Source organism: Hakea prostrata, chromosome 10 (assembly GCF_041222555.1).
Source record: "Hakea prostrata isolate BN-2017 chromosome 10, UWA_Hpros_2, whole genome shotgun sequence".
Classification (NCBI taxonomy): domain Eukaryota; kingdom Viridiplantae; phylum Streptophyta; class Magnoliopsida; order Proteales; family Proteaceae; genus Hakea; species Hakea prostrata.
In genome coordinates this window covers 50,348,087-50,355,364 of record NC_142609.1, presented here as the reverse complement: position 1 = coordinate 50,355,364, position 7,278 = coordinate 50,348,087, and the positions used below count along the sequence as shown (strand labels likewise).

Sequence of the window (7,278 nt, the reverse complement as noted above, 5' to 3'; positions counted from 1 at the left end):
ATTTTTTGAAATTGGAAATATCCTTGTTTTTTTTCCTTATTTCTCTATCTTTAAATGTGAAATACCACTATTTGGCCCCCTCCAAAAATTAAAAATAAAAATTTAAGAAAAGATGTGGGTACATTGTCTTCTGTTCTCTATGGTTATCATTCAATTCCTGTTTTGGATAATGTTAATTCTATTAAAAAATAACTCCGTCCATGAATTTCTCCTTTTTCTCTCCTATTTTCATTTCTTTTTTCTCTCATTGTTTCCTCTTTTATTCCTTTTTTCTCCTTTTTTCCTTCCGCCCAATATTGGTGTTGCCTTTGTTTCCTAAATCTTCTCCCTCGGTTCCTCTCCTTTCTCAAATTATTCATTTCTCTCTTTCCCTTTTTTATTTTTACCTATTTTTATGTCGACTCTCTTTATATATTTTCGAGTGGGCCTCGGTCCCACTTGCTCACATCTTCGGCCCCCTCCTGTTCTCCGGCTCCGCCCCGCTGTTCCTCTGTGGACTATGATAGCAAAAACCAGCTTCCTAATAGCGTCAGCAATGAAAGAACCTCTAATCATCAGCTTCCTAATCATTTGTAATTCCTTTATAAGATTTTGACAAGTAGCTGTATACATTTCCCAATGGCTCTAATAGAAAATCAGATTAAATTGGATCTCCCTCTCACCTAAATTCACTCTCCTGTTTTTCTTGGGTATGTTTTACTATTGTTTCATCTAGTTGGGTAATTATATTACAAATTTTAAAGATACAATAATAATAAAATTGCAATACAATTGGAGGTTTTTAGCTAAGCGGAGAACTTGATGTTGCAATCAAACAAACAACCAACGGACAAGGTTGAGTCACACCTTGATTACTACATTTAAGATAATTGATGCACCCTACTATTAAGGGTTCTTTGCACCAACACCTCCAAGGTAAATCAACCTCAAATTAGAAGATGAGGTAGTTCTTCTAGTCCCTTTAAGGAGCCAAAAGTTACAGCACAACACTAGGACAAACTCAAAGAAAGAAATGAACTTCGTAAAATAATAAGCAACAAATAATGCAAGTGTGAAGAAAGTATCTATTGCACACAATATGCAAGGAAGAGGTTGGGTTTATATAAACCCAAACCACAACTTATACCCCTTGACATTAGAGTAAGAAGTGAGAGGGATTTTGTTAGGTTAGTGCCGCTGACATGGAGGTGCCTGTAACACTCAGTGTTGGATGGATATCTCGTGAATTCCGATATGCAATGCATGCAGTAAATAGTAATGCTAGTAATACTCCCCTGATGACCTTGCTTTTCCAAGTAGCACCAAACCACATAGGAATGGCTATAAAACAGCAAAACGAGGAAATCCAGGTCTTAAAACATGTGCTAGAGTCATATATGGACCATGCAGTAGGCTCAGCCCTTTAAAAGTGAAAATATAAAATGACTAGGTGGTGACGTCAAAGTTTTGAAAACTTATCATCCAAATTAAATAAAGAATTTTTATACATTTAACGAGTTTAATCATATTCTAAGACATTGCAAAAGCCAGATTTTGTAGTAAAAAGAATAAAAAGTCATGCTGACTTCGACGAAGTTCTTACCCCAAAAAAAAAAAAAAAAAAAAAAAGCTTTGACGAAGTTTGAAGACTGTTTCATTTGGGTTCTATGTTTTGTTTTTGTTTTTGTTTTTTTATAGAAAAACTTTGGATAAATAAGTCGATTGATAAAAACTGATTTTACAACTGCGTTCGATATATCAAAAAACATGTAACTTTTGTTTTTCTTCTTTAAATAATGGTTAGTGTTACTTCTTGATTTATTATGTCTAGTCAAATACGTGCATGGTATATATTAATACAATGGATAATAATATAATGATGCATCATTTTCATATTGCTTTTGGTATCTTCTTTTCTATTCATACCTATTCAATCGTAAAAATCTGTTGGAAAAAACAATTGTTTCAGTATTACGGTTTTTATCTAATCTACTTTTCATTTTATTCATTTTCATTGTTAGAAATGAAATTTTGTATAATATAAATTTCTCTTATTGACTAATGTGTGATAAAAGATCACTATTTATACAAATACAAAAGGATGGGTTGTCTATGGTATGTATAATCAATACAATTTGTAATGTATAGCATGTACAATGTATTTATCATCTATGATATGAACAATAAATATAAGATGCACGAATAAAGAAGACAAGGTGCAGCGATGAGGATGAGAGTTGGTGAAATTTTAACTTGAATTGAATTTTAAATTTCATTCAACTATGTATGTGTAATACTCTCCTTCAAGTTTGTGCGTGTAAATTTTAGACACTCAACTTACCAAGTAGGTTTATGAAATTATCTCGAGATAATGCTTTGTTAACAAATTCACCACTTGAGATCTAGTGTGAATCTTGGTAGGACGAATGAGATCGGTTTATAATTTCTCACGAACAAGATGAAAATCGATCTCGATATGCTTAGTGCGCTCGTGAAAAACTAGATTTGGTGCAATGTGTACTCCGGCTCGGCTATCACAATATAATGGGGTCGAGGAGTTCATGTATGTTGGGTTATATGGGTTTCTTCTCAATGCAATCCGGTGTTCAATTGTAAGATCGATGGATCAAGGTGGCGCTTAGGAGGCACCACTCCGTCCCACTTCTTGGGTGCACTAATGCTAATGCCTCCTCTTCCAACCATGTTACTCATCTGCCTAGACAAGATGAAGATTTTCTTTCTCTCACCCATTGATGATTAACCCGGCCTTCTTCTGTTTTCTTAAACCTCTAGTTTTCCATCTTTGAAATTCATTGATATCTTCTAATGATCCCTTTCTCCGTTTCTTCGCACCAAACTCAAGTTCTGCCTTTTAACGTTGTCTTTGGTTTATGAATAATATTGGATATAATCTTGACCGTCTAGTGCGTTGTACAATAATTTTGGGTTTTCCTCGAATTCGATGTCCCAGAGAGAAACAAGGAATCTGTAAATTTGAAAAAATTAAATGAATTTTAATAAAATAAATAACTTATATTTCCCTTCACTCATGGGGAAAATAATATTTCTGCTTCAAAGTTAGCAGAAAAGTAAATATAGGTAATTCGTAACTTTTTTTTAAGGGGAATCTGAAATATTTCCCTCTTAATGTGCACTCAAGAATTTAAATCCAATTTAATGTAGACTAATTGAAAAAATGCTGAAAAGAATAAAAGAATAAAAGAATAAAAGAAAAAAGAAAAAGAAAAAGAAAAATTCAAAATCCGACCGACACAACTCTTTAAGTCTTAACTCCTCAATGCGAGTAGATATGGGAGAATATAGTGACGTTACCAAATTACGTCAATAAAGACGTACGTGTCAGCTACAGATTCGATATGCTTCTTCGCCCACCCGTTAAGTCGTCTTCATCATCAGGCATCGCAGCCGGCCCTATATTAACTCTTTCTCTGATATTATTTGTTTTATTTAAAATTTAAAATTGTGGGAAACTGTTCTGTAATCAATCACTCAGTCAAACATCTCTCTCTCTCTCTCTCTCTCTACCTCTCTCGTTCGCTTTTGCTTTTGCTTTTATTCATTCGTAAATAATAATAACAAGAGGTACGGTTCTTCATCTTCGGCAGTTTCAAGAAGAGAGCTAGGAGCGTAGGAGAAAGTCTTTGCTCATCCATGGCCAACCCTACTCCAATACCAGGAGCCCGCCCTCTGTACGCCCTTATCTTATTCGCCTCTTTACTTTTATTTTTTAGTTTAACCGGAAATTCGAACTGGCCGGCCGGGAGCTTCTTATATATATATATATATATATGCTGTGTTAGGGCGAACCCAAAACCTATCTCGTCAAGCTTCCTTCGTTTATGGGTAAAATGTTTGTTAATTTCTTGGGTTTTTCTATGTTAGTTGTTAAAAGATGTCATGTAAGGATTAAGCTAGCTTCTCTCTCTCTGCTCTTGCTAGACTGCTAGCTAGTTTAGGTATGGTATGCAACAAATATAACCTTTCCACAGGCTTTCCCAGTTTCACTTCCGCAGATCTCACAGAGTCACAGGTTCTCTTCTTGAATAATGCACACATGCATGTAGATCATGCTTGGGAGACCTGAGGTTTAATTGATGGATGCACGGGTAGCTTTGAGCCTTTGGAGCCGAATTTTGTTACACAGCCACGAGAGAGATCGATCGATCGATCAGATTATTCTGGTATGTATGTATGTATATATATATATATATATGTATGTACAGAACACAGATTATTAATTATATATTCTCTTAAAAACCCGTACGATTATTTTCTCTTTTTAGTTTCTTGGTCTACTCCGGCGGCCGAATGTGTTGCGTAGACCCAGAACCTATCCTCCCAAAATTAATGCATGGCGACCTTGAGATCTGCCGGATCTTCTCTCAATCTTTTTGGTACTAATTTTCTTTTTCTTTTTTCTTCTTTTTTATTATTATTATTATTATTATTATTATTATTATTATTATTATTATTATTATATCATTTTCCATTTTGTGTGTTTTGTATTAACCGAACCTAGTTTTAATTTAAAAGAATGGAAAAAAGAAAACTCATAATGCATAATATACTTTTAGTTATTATACATAGATATGTAGATACATAGACTTTGGGCAAAACTTCAGTCGTATCAATTTTTTTTTTTTTTTAACAACTATCAGCTTTATATTATATGGGGTGGGTAATGTATAACATAGGGTAAGAATGTCATTTACTTTAAGAAATTAGAAAAACAAATCTTTCCCCTCCTGTCATCTTCATTTGTTCATCAAGAACAATCAATCCTTCAAAATGCAAATTAACAACTTGATTAGAAGAGAAATGTATAAAAAAGCCAGAAGGCAAACTGATCATAAGAGAGTCAATGAACTGTTTTATAGAGAGAACCATGCTTTGAGCTTCACAGAGAATTTCATATTGGGGGAGATCGAGAGAAGCAAGCCTATACCTAAAAAACACAAACCTGGCATTTGAGAAACTTTCATTCTAAAAATATTGAAACCACTTTCTCTTATTTGTTTTTATTCTCTCTATAGAACATGTTTGACATGTTCTTATAACAATATTCTTGATACTACATTTGTCACTTTCAAGAAAATGAAACGTGCTCTTGACAAACATATTTTACATTCTAAGAACGGTTACCAAATAATTTAAATTTCACTTTTTTTTTCTTCTTTTTTTTCTTCTATCCAAAAGTGTTTTTGGTATCGATTTCTTCTAATAGAACATGAATGAGAATATAAATAGATACCAAAAGGATCCTTGGAATTTTGGATAGATGAGTCATATTTGCCTTTCGGTATATGTGCGACCTTGTTTGCTGATCTATATGTATGTATTGTGTATTCGGGTTTGGAGCTAGATATATACAAGAGCGACAAAGCTCTACTAGGTCAAACATCAAAAATCATCATATATGGTGATGATGATGTGGGCTAGAAATAAACATCACAATTTTCCTAATCAGTATGCATCTCTATGTTCTTTGGGTACTGTGGTAGTGCACTCAGTTCATTGTATCCATACACATTGTTCTATATATATTCGTCGATACATATTTATTAGTCTTATATTTGTTACTCGCAATTCAAACACATATGGTAAAAAATTAACACTACTCATATACATCTTCCTCGATGACTTCGTTCTCTTTTATTTTTTCTTTTCCTAGTTGTAACTTGTTAGCAAGTAATTGTAATTCTAGGTCTCTCGATCTCTCATCATTGGTTAGATGTCACTTCTTTTCATGATATCAATGTGATTACCTGTATATTAAGCATGAAATAATAAATATCTTTTTCTTGTTTGGTTCATGACTTGATCCTTTTAGGGGTGAAACCGAAGGACTTAGAGAAGAGCGAACGACGAGAGAAAGAGAACACGGAGTACTGGTGATCCCGGCAGATGGTCATGACTGGAAAAAATATGGCCAAAAGTTCATCAGAAATATTGGGAAAACCAGGTGGCTATATATCTAGATTTCACAAAAATAGAAAAATATGAGTTTGAAATGATCAGACAAGTTTATGAGGAGATGATAAACGTATCTATGTGAGAAATAATATTGATTAAAATACTTTTTTAATTTGCATGTAAAGAAGCTACTTCAGGTGCCAAAAAAAGAAGTGCGGTGCCAAGAAGCGAGTGGAGTGGTCTGCCTCAAACCCAGCAGACAACCATATAATCTACGAAGGGGAACACACTCATCTTCCTTGTAGAAATACTAGTGATCCTGATCAACAAGGTTCTTCCCGAGAAGAAGCAGCTTCTGCTGCTTCAGGGATCAACCAGTATGATTTGTACACACAGTATTTTGGTGATCAAAACTACAACAACTCGTAGGATGTTCTCCAGCAGCCTGATCTGCACACTTTCAGGGCCTCTTTCAAAAATGCTTGAGATCTTAATTTGAGCCCAGTTATATATATATAAGCCTGCCTGCTGATGATCAGCGTTGTAAACACGAAGAGGTGATCGAGGTTTTATGTATATGATTCTAATCTCACGCACGCTGCATGCGATATTGTAATTGTAATGTAATCGCGCGCATATATTGCTTAATTGCTAGCTAGCTGTATTTCTTTCTTAATTTTGGATTCGTTGCCTAAGTCATCTGACAGAGTTTGGTATAATTACCAAAAAAAAAAAAACAGAGTTTGGTATATGATTGTATAATGTAGAGATGGTTCGACATATCGAGTTTAGGTCATTCATCAAATTATGGTCCGTAGATCTTACAATCCTTGTGCATAAATAGTGATCTACATCCTCTATGATAGTACGTTTTGAATCTGTAGATTTATGGGTATGAGGTGAAATCCAGAGACTTCAATTCTACTATAAAAGCGTTAAACATTTGAACAGTGACTTATAAATGGTTTTTCAAGATCAATTTATACATTTGAAATCTCCATAAATTTTTAAAAATTTCAGACTCATAGTAACCAAAAAGACCCTAAAATTAACCCTCATGAAAGGAGGAGAGATAAAATTAATGAAGAGAAATTTTAAGGATTCATTAGATTCAATTTTTAGTTGGTTTTTAAAAATTGTAACAATTTTAAATGTCACTATCACAAATCCGGATTCACATCCTCTGTAATTCATTTCCCTACAATTCCTTGCAATTCTCTCATAGGATTGTGCCATGTGGCATTTAAGTAATCTAAAAGTTACCCAACAAACTAAAGTTTAAATAAAATTCAGATTTATAGGTGGATTTAAATAAAATTCAAATTTAGTTTAAATTGGATAATCATTGGATTACTTAAATGCCAC

General features: G+C 33.8%; 1 long non-coding RNA gene across 1 annotated transcript; it reads left to right on the top strand.

Moving 5' to 3' along the window:
• Positions 1 to 3,503: 3,503 nt before the first annotated feature.
• LOC149003804 (uncharacterized) lies at positions 3,504 to 6,588 on the top strand. Its single transcript, XR_016170242.1, has 3 exons — positions 3,504 to 3,689; positions 5,831 to 5,962; positions 6,099 to 6,588. It is a non-coding gene; the product is annotated as an uncharacterized LOC149003804 (long non-coding RNA).
• Positions 6,589 to 7,278: the final 690 nt, after the last annotated feature.